This window comes from Carcharhinus amblyrhynchos, chromosome 14, assembly GCF_965287045.1.
Source record: "Carcharhinus amblyrhynchos chromosome 14, sCarAmb.v2.hapA, whole genome shotgun sequence".
NCBI classification, from domain to species: Eukaryota; Metazoa; Chordata; class Chondrichthyes; order Carcharhiniformes; family Carcharhinidae; genus Carcharhinus; species Carcharhinus amblyrhynchos.
Genome location: NC_137337.1, coordinates 66641513 through 66654220, shown reverse-complemented (window position 1 = coordinate 66654220; position 12708 = coordinate 66641513). Strand labels below are relative to the sequence as shown.

The following is a 12708-nucleotide window of genomic DNA, read 5'->3' as shown; positions in this document are numbered from 1 at the left end:
ATGAACTTATTGTGAAAATCCCCTAGTTGCTGCACTCTGATGCCTGTTCGGGTACACTGAGGGAGAATTTAGCGTGGCCAATGCACCTAACCAGCATGTCTTTCGGACTGTGGGAGGAGTAATAAGGAGCACCTGGAGGAAACCCATGCAGACACGGGGAGAACGTACAAACTCCGCACAGGCAGCGACCCAAGCCGGGAATCGAACCCGGGTCCCTGGTGCCGTGAAGCAGCAGTGCTAACCACTGTGCCGCCGTGCTGCCAGTCCGAGAAGCAACTTTCACCACAGACGCCGCCTTGGCATTGCCTCCCGGTCCGCCCTCAAACTATTGCTCAGAGGTGGGGCCGAGCTTTACAGTTCCCGTGATTGACGAGGCAAATGTGAGGTAACTCTTCAAGAATTTCAAGCACTTCTGCGAGCCCGTAGTCTCTTATTCCTGATCACCCTGCCATTAAGGCTGCCAGTGTAAAATAGTGGGCTTATTGATGTTATGCAAAGCAGCAAGTTGGAACTGTCCTCTCTGAATGAGCCTTCAGAGATGCAGCAGAGGAAGGGGGGAGTGGAGGGTTCTCTCCCCACCCCCCCCAACACACATTGGATAATTAATTCCACAAGCCCAGTTCATTCCATCTCTTTTAATGCCCATTAGGAGGGGCTGGGCCTGTTTTATCATAAATCAATCCACAAAAAACCTTTCTGTTCCATCTCAGGCGGGAGGGCCCACAAGCTCGATTTCATTTTAACTCTTTTCCTTTTGCCTCTAACCTCCAGGGGAGGGGAGGGATACAGGGCCAGTTGGCATTTGTCTTGCAAATGACTGCAACAAGAGACTGCCTTCAGTGTGAGTGAGAGCTGGAGATTGTGTGGAGGGAGGGAGAGAGTGGAGGCAGAGGGAGGGAAAGGGGGAGGGATGGCTGAGTGGGCAGAACACTGGTCTCGGGCAGTGCAGGACATTGTGACAGCATTTCATACATAAGCAAATTGCTGGTAAATTATGCACACTGAGACACAGCTCCAAGCCCGCTCTCGTTCAGTACCAAGCGGCAGAGAGGAGCAGGAACCAATGCTTGTCAGCAGCGAGAGAGAGAGAGAGATTGAGAGGAAGCATCATTCCACTGGGGGAGACCAGGAGCAGCTCAGGAGCCCCGGCTTCTCCTCAATGTCACCCAGGAATCCTATCTAACCGGGGTCCCCTTCCTCTCGGGGAGGGAAGCGTTACAAATAGCCTCTCGTCGCCAGCCAGGAGGGATTGGGAAGCTACTGAGGATACAAAAAAAAAATCACACACTCACAGCAAGCATCGGGTAAGAAACGTGTAATGTTGCTTGAATTGTGGAGAGAGATACAAGTCAGAGCTGTGGAGGCTAAATGTCCACTTTGCAAAATCTGATGTTTCTTATATCCCCATCTCCCCCCCCCCCACCCTCCCCACTTTATACCTGTGCCCCTGAATAGCATCCTGCACCCAGCTGTAGCACATCTGTGCTCTTCCCCCTCTCAGCTCCATTCACAGCGTCTGGTTAGATTTTAAAATCTGAGCTGCAGGAATTAATGAGTGGGATGGAATGGGGGGGTTGGGGGAAGAGGGAGAAAGAGTTGCCCCTTTGCACAAAGCACCATCTATTCTGGAGCTTTTGAACTTTTATCTGAATGCTGTTGTGAACACGGGACCTTTTGAGAAGGCGAACCCCCCCCTCCCATCCCCGCACCCCCCCTGGGTATCCACACTGCTCAAGTCACACCAGGTCTCTTTTGAGAAGGTAAAAATGATATTAGGGAGATTAAGGATTTAATTACCCTCTTCTTCCCCATCTCATGACTTTTAGATCCAACTCTCAGATTTATACACAGTAGAGTTTTATTTGGGGGGGGGGGGAGGGTTAAAACCACGTTTTGTTGATCTCAAGGGTATTAAAAAAGATGCCCATTGCAAAGCCCATGGCAAAGTTTTCTTTTGGAAGACATCCATTCGTTTGGCAAGCATAGTGTCAAGAAAAAAAGCATGGTGTGTGTGGTGCAGTGCTAGCTCCGGGGGCTGTCAGTGCTCTAGCTCACAGGATTGCCCCCCGACCCTTGGGAGAGGCAGAGAGCTGTGAGCCTCAGAGAGGGGCTACCCAGGGAATTACAGAGACAGGAGTTTGCTGTTCTCTCTCTCTCTCTCTCTTAAAGGATGCTTCCTGTGAAAGGGCTACACTGGGACGGGCCAGTCTGCAGCCAGCCCTGGCGAGGGAGCCAGCTGAGCTCGCTTTGCAACAGGAGTGAACTGAAATCGTTCCTCTTATCATTTAAAGTCAGGATTTTTTTTTCTCTGAAATAAAAGTTGAGACGTGTTGGATTGAATTCTCAGTAGGTGGCAGCAGTGAGTCGGCATCAGATTGTCATGTAGGGGCTGGGGTGGCTGGGGGGAGCAGAGAGAGTGACATGTGTAATCCAGTTTAAAGTCGAATATCCCAGGTTGATATAATCCCCAAGCAAGGGGCAAGGTGCCCATTAAATCCCCTGGTTCCCCAATGCCGGTGATTGTAAACTAGAGCGGGAAGTGTGTTTCTTTTGCTGTTTAATATAAATTTGACTCAAAGAGGTTACATCAAAAAAATAAACTTAGAATTCTAGAATCTCTACAGGGCAGGAGGAGGCCATTCAGCCCATCAAGCCTGCACCGACAACAATCCCTACCCAGGTCCTGTAACCCCATGAATTTACCCTACTAATCTCCCTGACACTAATTTTACCATGGCCGATCCAACTAACTTGCACATCTTTGGAATGTGGGAGGAAACTTACGTAGACACGGGGAGAATGTGCAGACTCCAGGCAGTCAGTTATCTGAGGTCAGAATTGAACCCGGGTCCCCGGCACTGAGAGCCAGCAGTGCTAACCCCTGTGCCAGATGTGTAACTTGGCAGAAGGGAGCAGGAGAATGGGTGTGTATCCAGAGGAAGGGGAACGATATGTAACGCACCCGTTTGCCCTCTGCTGTGCGCAGGGACACAGTCAGCTATACAGTAAAAGCAGATAGATTTTTAATCAGTCAGGGATCAAGGGTTGTGGGATTAAGATGGGAAAGTAGATTTGAGGATAATTGTATCAGATCGCCATTGAATGACGGAGCAGACTCGATGGGCCGAATGGCCTACTTCTGCTCCTGCACCTTATGGTCGGATACTGTCCACTTTATAGTCCATTGCTGCAACACCAGAGGCCCTGCCGCACAGTGTGCCTGAGATTTTAATTAAGTGCCCACCCTACCGCCCAACGTGGTATCAAGAGTTTCCTGCGACTCTCCCTAAAGGGAATTTAAATAAACTCTGCAAGCGGCCTTCCTTTTTTCATGGTTTGTGTGTGTTAATTAATCCATTATTTCACGTAGTGAAGAGGAGCATGTGGGACTCAGTGTTCAGGGTTTCGATGAAATCAGGTCATTTCACAGACTTAGTCAGCTCCCAGCAAACGCAGGACAAAATACACAACAGTGATGTGTTCTTTTTAAAACCAGGCATGCCTCGAGCAGTTTGCTGTAAGCCGCTTCCTATCCGTACTGATTTATAAGTGCTGTGCCACGCTTGATTGTGAACGCACTTTTTGTTCACTGAGTAACTTCTTGGGTGTCCCCCTGCAGACCACCATCCGTCATCATCTTTCTCAGCATCCCCACGAACAGTGAACCCGTTTACCCGTAAAACCATCGAACCCCGACAGTGCAGAAGGAGGCCATTCGGCCCAATGAGCCTGCACTGACTCTATCCCACGCAGGCACCAAGGTGGGGCACAGTGGTTGGCATTGCTGCCTCACAGCGCCAGGGACCTGGGTTCAATTCCCGGCCTTGGGTCACTGTCAGTGTGGAGTTTGCATGTTCTCCCTGTGTCTGCGTGGGTTTCCTCCGGGTGCTCCGGTTTCCTCCCACAGTCCGAAAGACATGCTAAATAGGTGGGTTGGCCACGCTAAATTCTCGCTCAGTCTACCTGAACAGGCACCAGAGTGTGGCAACTAGGGTATTTTCACAGTAATTTCATTGTAGTGTTAATGTAAGCCTAATTGTAGCAATAATAAATAAAATAAAACCCCCCTTCCCTATCCCTGTCACCCCGTACATTTATCATGGCTAACCCACCTAACTGACACACTTTTGGACACAAAGGGGCAACTTAGCATGGCTAATCCACCATGGCGGCACAGTGGTTGGCACTATTTGTGACAATAAATAAATGAACATAAACCTGCACATATCCATATCCGTAGAATCCCTACAGTGCCGAAGGAGGAAGCTCGGCCCATCGAGCCTGCAACAACCCTCCGATAGAGCTCCCTACCTAAACCCACACCCCTGCCTGTTGCCCCACGCATTGATCATGGCCAATCCACCTAACCCACACAGTTTTGGACTATGGGAGGAAACTGGAGCACCCGGGGGGGGGCGGAAATCTGTGCAGTTGTAGGAGGGGGCGAGTGTCAGACAGCCGGGTTAACAGAAGTAGAGATACAGTCAACAGCGTGCTGGGAGGAGTTACAGAGTGAATGAGAGAGAGTGGGTTATTAGTAGAAACCCGGTCCCCAAATCTGCAAACATTTAGTCAATAATGCAATTTAAAACTGTGTTCGATGGTTCACCCAGTGTGGAATGTTTCTGAATGATATCAAAGGATTTCCTCTTTGGTATTAATCAGCGCTTTTTTAATAGCTATTAGGTTTTAAGAAGTGGTATTGAGGGTAAGATTCCCATTTAAAGATTCCCATTTAACTGGCATGACGGCTAGTTTTAAATGGGTCCAGATCAGCTTGGTACTGCTACCTCAGAGGTTTCACAACTTGGAACAGAGAAGAACAAAAGTTTCTGAAATGGAAACAGGACAAGCTGGGATCTGAAAGATCACTGATCACAAATGTTAACTCAGTTCCTCCATCCACACGGATGCTGTCTGCCCGGCTGAGTATTTCTATCTCTTCCCGTTTTAGTATCAGATTTCCAGCATCCTCAATATTCTGCTTTTCCATCACAATATGGGACACCCAGTGGTGTAGTTTCCTCTTCCTAAAGTGACTTAGACCATAAGATATAGGAGCAGAATTGGCCCAACGAGCCTGCTTCATCGTTCAATCGTGGCTGATAAGTTCCTCAACCCCTTTCTCCCGCCTTTTCCCCATAACCTTTGACCCCCTTACCAATCAAGAACCTATCTATCTCTGTCTTAAATACACTCAATGACCTGGCCTCCACAGCATCCTGTGGTTGAGTTAAGTTCATTTATCGTTGTCACAAGTAGGCTTACATTAATACTGCAACAAAGTTACTGTGAAAATCCCCTCGTCACCACACACTCCGCCGCCTGTTTGGGTACACTGAGAAAAAATTGGGCATGGTTAATGCACCCAATCAGCATGTCCTGCGGATTGTGGGAGAAAACTGGAACACCCGGAGGAAACCCACACAGACATGGGGAGAACATGCAGACTCCACACGTACAGTAACCCAAGCCGGGAATTGAACCTGTGTCCCTGGTGCTGTGAGGCAGCAGTGCTAACCACCATGCCACCATACCACCCATGTGGCAATGAATTCCACAGATTCTTCACCCTCTGGCTGAAGGAATTTCTCTTCATCTCAGTTTTAAAATGGGTACTCGATTTCATAAAGGGAATCTTACATGCAGAAGGTTTCTTGTCTTTAGATGTAACTATAAATGACAGCAGATTTGTGGTAAATTCCATTACAAAGAGAGCTGCTAATATTATTTCCCTTTCTGTGAAACGGTCCTGTCTGGGGAAAAATAAAAGCAGAACTGCTCTTCTGCTTATTAACTGGCATTCTTTTTTAGAAGATTACAACAAAGCGATTCCTTAAAGGCAGACGTTCAAAATCGTGAGGGGGTTGGACAGAGTAGATGGGGAGAAACTGTTCCCAGTTCAAAAGGTTCGAGAATCAGGGGGCACAGATTTAAAGTGAATTGCAAAAGAAGCAAATGTGATGTGAAAAAAAAACCTTTTTCACCCAGCGAGTTGGGACCTAGAATGCACTGCCTGGAAGTGTGGTGGAGGGATTGAAGAGGTGATTACGTGGTGGCACGGTGGCACAGTGGTTAGCACTGCTGCCTCACAGTGCCAGGTACCCGGGTTCGAATTCGGATTTGGGTGCCTGACCATGTGGAGTCTGCACATTCTCCCCGTGTCTACATGGGTTTCCCCCGAGGATCTAATTGAAACCTGCAAAATACTGAGAGGCCAGGATGGAGTGGACGTGGAGAGGATGTTTCCATCAGTGGCAGAGACTAGAACTCGAGGGCACAACCTCAGAGTGAAGGGGCGCTCCTTTAAAACAGAGATGAGGAGGAATTTCTTCAGCCAGAGGGTGGGTGAATCTGTGGAATTCAATGCCAGGTCACTGAGTGTCTTTAAAACAGAGATAGAAAGGTTCTTGATCAATAAGGGGATCAAGGGTTAGGCAGAAAAGCAGGAGAATGGGGATGAGAATCATATGAGCTATGACTGAATGGAGAAGCAGACTTGATGGGCCGAATGGCCTAGTTCTGCTCCTATGTCTTGTGGACTTATGGGTGCTCCGGTTTCCTCCCATAGTCCAAGAAGGTGCAGGTTAAGTGGATTGGCCATGCTAATTGCTCCTTACTGTCCAAAGATGTGTAGGTCTGGTAGATTGCCAAGGTAATTGTGTGGGCTACGGGGAGCGGTTGGAGGGGAGGACCTGGGCGGGATGCTCTTTCAGAGAATTGTTTGCAGACTTGATGAGCCGAATTGCCTCCTGCACTGTAGTAATTCCAAGGCTCTATGGTACTTGAATGTAAACAATATATGGGGGAAAAGGACAGGGGAATGGCAACAAGTCATGATGCTCATTTGGAGGGCCAGTATAGACATGATGGGCCAAATGGCCTCCTTCTATTCCGTAACAATTCTGTGATTCTGTATTTGAGTTAACTTTGAGCTTTGAGGCAGGAATGGGAGAGTGGGACTGCTGGCTTTGTACATTTGAACAATCTGTTTCCGGAATAGTGATCGCTCAGTGTGGCAGTGGAGTTCTTGACGAGTTATTGAATCAATCATTATCAGTTAGTCTCCAACATGGGGTGAGGAAAACCCCAGTGACAGAAAACGTGGAAGATGGCAGATCCAAAGTTGCCTGTTCCTTCCAAGCATGTTACACACATCATATGTCATGCTCTATGCTGTGCACCAAAATATTATCTTCTCAAAGAAATACAACAGCATAGGAACGAGGAACAGGAATCAACCCCACAAGCCAGCTCCATTCAATACAATCACAGCTGATATCATCTCCACTTTCCCACCTCTCCCCATAACCCTTCATCCCATTACTAATTAAAAACCTATCGATCTCCTGTTTAAATTTATTTAGTGTTCCAGCATTCACTGCACTCCAGGGTAGAGAATTCCACAGATATCAAATTCATTAAGGTAACATATTCATTTTTCCCTATTATCTCCAGGGGAGCATGTCACTACTTACTATAACAATGTGTCCAGTTTTGACCATTTTCCCTTCCAAATTGTCTCAAGATGTGTATGTCAAGGGATAAAAGTGTGGCGTTATGGAGATAGGGCCTTGGTGGGATGCTCCTTCGGAGAATTGGTGCAAACGCGATGGGCCGAATGGCTGTACTCTAGGGATTCTATGATTCTATGTTTCAGGAAGGTGGTGCTGGGGGTACAAGATGATTTTGTGGACCAGCAGAGCAGGCACAAGGCGTCAAACAGTCCACATCAGCGCCTATTTCTTGTGTCATTATGTTCCACTGTGCTCGGGAAGGTGAAATAACTTGCTATGGTTGATATTATCCTGTCCTTATTGAATCCTGCCAACAGCAATGATATTACCTGTTATTGTTCTCTTTTCTACTGAGAACATGTCCAATTTAAATAACCAGTCCTCGTAATCCCATCATTCTATCCCTCCACCATTCCTATTGCTCATATCTGCATCTCTCCAGTCACTACAATATCCTTTTTGTAATGTGAAAACCAGAACTGTGCACATTATTCACATACATAGAATTCCTACAGTACAGAAGGAGGCCATTTGGCCCATTGAGTATATACTGACCACAATTCCTCCCAGGCCCTATTTCCATATCTCCACATATTTACCTTGCTAATCCCCCTGACACTAAGAAACAATTTGGCATGACCAATCAACCTAATTTGCGCATCTTTGGAGTGTGGGAGGAAACCCGGAGGAAACCCCCGCAGACACGGGGAGAACACGCAGACCCCGCACAGACAGTCACCCGAGGCCGGAACTGAACCTGGGTCCCTGGTTCTGTGAGGCAGCAGCACCAAGCATTGTGCCACCGTGCCGCCCCTGGGAAGGTCCATTGTCGCACTATCTGTAACCCCCGTGACTTGCCTGGGTTTGCAAAACCTCACTTACTGTACTGTCTGGAGACTATACACATCTCTTTAACCTGTGATCAGTGCTCCTTCCACTCACATTGTCAGGCAGTTTAAGACTTGAACAGCAGGTTAGGTGTAAAGATTCGCATTCTAATCAGTAATCTGTAAACTGTCTGTGCTTTATCTGCTCTGTCTGAGGCCAGAACTCCCCATTCACCTGAAGAAGAGGGAAACCTCGAAAGCTAGTGAATTTACTACCAAATAAATCGGTTGGACTGAAACCTGGTGTTGTCAGACTTTTTACTGTGTTTACCCCAGTCCAATGCCGACATCTCCACATCATAAGGTCCATTGGCACTGTCCTACCTATAACAGTGGCAAGATTACCAGACTGTCTTGGTCCAGTGCTGATCCTTTTATACATCCCAACATCTGATTCTCTTGGCTCAACTGCTACTGAGCACAGCTACAATAACTTCAGTGTATCACAATCTACTAGATTTTTGTGCCCATGTGAAACACTTTGTGTTTCTGAATGTTGAATTTCATCTGCACCCTACAGCAATACAGGAATTAGGAGCTAAAGCCAGTGTGTACAGCTCTTTGAGCTTGTTCCACTATTCAATCAGACCATGGCTGATCTCTTCTTAGTCTCAAATCCACCTCCCCACCTGTTCCCCATATCCCTTTATCTCCTATTTTTAATCAGAAATATATCTTATCTCCTTGAAACCATTTCATGATTCTGACTCCACCGCACTACAGAGCAGTGAGTTCCACAAATTCACCACCCTCTGCAAGAAGTAGTTCCTCCTCACCTCGGTTTTAAATCTACCGCCTCATAACCTATACCTGTGATCTCCTGTTTTAGCCTGTCCCACAAGGGGAAACATTTGGTCTACATTCACTTTATCAATCCCTTTTAACATTATCTATTGGCCCAATTCCCAAGAGCATTCAAAATTTCCCTTAGCATTCCTGAGAATAGAGAACAGTAAGGGATGATGGTTGGAGTTTTTACCACCCCACCACCCATGGGAATTGGAGCAGGCGAGGAGTGGGCAATGGGAAGGTCTGTTGACCTGGGGTGGGATTTTATGGTTTCGGGATGAGCGAGGCCATAAAATCCCACCCCATGTCCTTGCTGTTTGTGTAGAATTCTATTAGAATTTGATAAGGCCAACTTTATTTATTTATTATAGTCACAAGTAGGCTGACATTAACACTGCAATTAAGTTATTGTGAAAATCCCCCAGCCGCCACACTCTGGCACCTGTTCGGGTACACTGAGGGAGAACTTAGCACAGCCAATCCACCTAATTAGCACCTTTCAGACTGTGGGGGGAAACTGGAGCTCCAGGAGGAAACCCACGCAGACATGGGGAGAATGTGCAGACTCTGTGCAAACACTGACCCAAGCCTGTGTGGAAGTTGCACATTCTCCTCGTGTCTGCATGGGTTTCCTCCAGGTTCTCTGGTTTCCTCTGATAGTCCAAAGATGTGCAGGTTAGATTGATTGGCCATGCTAAATTGGCTCTAGTGTTTGGGGGATGAGCAGGGTAAATATGTGGGGTTACGGGAACAGGGCCTGGGTGGGATTGTGGTCGGTGCAGACTCGATGGGTCGAATGACCTCCTTCTGCACTGTAGGAATCCTATGTCTATATTCTATGTCCTAAGCCAGGAATCGAACTCAGATCCCTGGTGCTGTGGGGCAGCAGCACTAACCACTGTGCCACCGCGTCACCCCACCTGGATGCCACTATCTTTGTAACAACTTCAAGTTTAAGCTTGGTCAGTGGCTTCCAGCTCCAGATGTGATGGTATTAAACAAAAGAGGTCCCTAAATAGTGGGATGCCTCTGGTTCACATTGCTGTACAACCACAATTGCATTTGGTAAACAGCTTCGGATCCACTATAAATTATTTCCACTAAATCTCACTTATTTTCAGCAAAAATTTGAGATCACGTACCAACCGACACAAGAACAGCTTCTTTCCTGCTGCTGTCAGACTTTTGAATGGACCTACCTTGCATTAAACTGATCTTTTTCTACACCCGAGCTAAGACTGTAACACTACATTCTGCACTCTCTCTGAATGGTATGCTTTGTCTGTATAGTACACAAGAAGCAATACTTTTCACTGTATACTATTACATGTGACAATAATAAATCAAATCAAATCTCCAGCCAGCAAAGACCTTATCTGCATCCAATGAGTTACCCTTATCATGCCCTCCTGTCAGACCCGCTCCCCAAAGAAAACTGGTCATACAAAAGCAAAATACTGCAGAAATCTGAAGTAAAAACATGAACTGCTGGAAATATTCAACAGGCCAGGCTGTGTCTGCAGAGAGAGGAACAGCATTAATGTTGGAGATTGATGACCCATGATCAGAACTGGGAAAAGTAGGATGGAAGTGATTGCAGCAGGAAGGGTGCAGAGGAGATTCACCAAGATGAGTGTTTCAGCTATGAGGAGAAGCTGGTCAGTCTGGGGTTGTTCTCCTGGGAGCAGAGAAGGCTGAGGGGAGATCTGACTGAGGTCTACAAAATTATGAGGGATATAAATAGGATGGATAGGAAGGAACCTTTCCCCTTAGTAAAGGGGTCAATAACCAGGGGGCACAGATTTAAGGCAAGGGGAAAGAGGATTTACAGGAGATTTTGAGGGAAAGCATTTTCCCCCATGAGGTGGTGAGAATCCGGAACTCACTGCCTGAAGAGGTAGGAACCATTTTGAGAAGCATTTAGATGAGCATGTCATAGCATACAAGGTTATGGACCATGTGCTGGATAATGGGATTAGAATAGATAGATGCTTGATGGTAAGTGCAGGCACAATGGGCTAAAGGGCCTCTTTCTGTGCTGTAAAACTCTTCAGTTAGAGGTGCTACCCACTATAAGCAAGAGAAAGAGGGGAGGCTGAGATAAAGACTAGAGGGAAAGTCTCTGATAGGAGACAAATGACAAACAGTGGGTGGTGTGAGGTTGAAGAAAGCGGGACTGGAATGTGTGAAGAAACAAGGATATCTCTGGGGGAAGTGTGAATGGCAGAGTCATAAGCAGCTGCTATTTCAAAGCAAAAAGAAAAGAAATAAAAGAGTAAAATCCAAACCAGTGAGAGGAACAAAATCAAAATGGAGGGTGACGGTGGAATTGCAGTCTGAAATTGTTGAATTCAGCGTTGAGTCCGGAAGGTTGTAAGGTGGCAAATGTTGAGGTGCTGTTTCTCAAGAGGCGACGCAGTGGCACTGTGATTAACACTGCTGCCTCACAGTGCCAGGGACCCGGGTTCAATTCTCGCCTCAGGTCAGTGTGTGTGTGGAGTTTGCACATTCTCTCCATGTCAGCATGGGTTTCCTCCCACAGTCCAAAGATGTGTAGGGTAGGTTGATTGGCCATGCTAAATTGAACTTCGTGTTGGGGGATTAGCAAGGTAAATATGTGGGGGTTACTGGAATAGGGCCTGGGTTGGATTATGGTTGGAGCAGCCTTGCTTGGCCAAATAGTTTCCTTCTGCACTGTAGGGATTCTATGATTCTATAAGCTTACATTGAGCTTCATTGGGAGACTGCAGGAAGGTGAAAACAGAGGTCGGTGGGGAGTTAAAAAGATCAAAAACCGATAGGTTCAACTGGCAAAATCTTTCTTTCTTCAACCCATGTTAGCTATTTTTCATGAGTTTATTATTATCCAGTTATTCCATCTCCTTATCTTTAATAGAATTTCCATAACTCTACCCAGGATGGACATCAAGCTCACTGTCCTGTCATTCCCTGGGTCAATTTGTGACAGGAGCAATCTTGCCTCTTAGCCTTTGGCTAAAACCAAGCATCAGACCAAGCCCAAAGTGGGATGCAATGTCTTATCTTGTTAGTTTGGATCTTATTTGTCCCTCTTCTGGGGGACCATGAATCGGACTCAATTTGAATTTGGTTTGTGGACCAAGTGAGGAATGGGTTTGGGTTTGCCGTGTCCACTCTGAGCATTGGCTTTGTAACTTTAAGGATGGAGTAAGACATTATATTAAAGAAAACATCCACCTCTCCCTTGTTCCCAGGAACATCTCCGGTATTCCTGGAAGATGGTCCGGCAATTTTCTGATAGGTCCTCAGATTCTTCTTTATCCTTGCCCTGTGATTTAGTTACTTTAAATTTGCATAACTGTTCAGCAGTTGGTAGTTTCATGGGATCCACAGAATCTCTACAATGCAGAAAAGATGCCATTCAGTCAATTGAGTCTGCACTGACTCTCCGAAAAAGCATGCATTCTTCCCTCTGCCCTATCCCAATAACCTTGTGCTTGTATCATAGCCAATCCACCAAATCTGCACACCTTTGG

The 12708-nt window shown here is 46.7% G+C and overlaps 1 protein-coding gene across 1 annotated transcript in view; it reads left to right on the top strand.

Annotated features, from left to right (window-relative positions):
* Positions 1–987: 987 nt before the first annotated feature.
* Positions 988–12708, top strand: part of LOC145352292 (transmembrane protein 121) — a 100857-nt gene continuing 89136 nt past the window's right edge. The window contains exon 1 of the mRNA XM_080202042.1: positions 988–1304. The gene's annotated coding sequence lies outside the window, so the exon portion shown is untranslated. The remainder of the gene's footprint in view (positions 1305–12708) is intronic.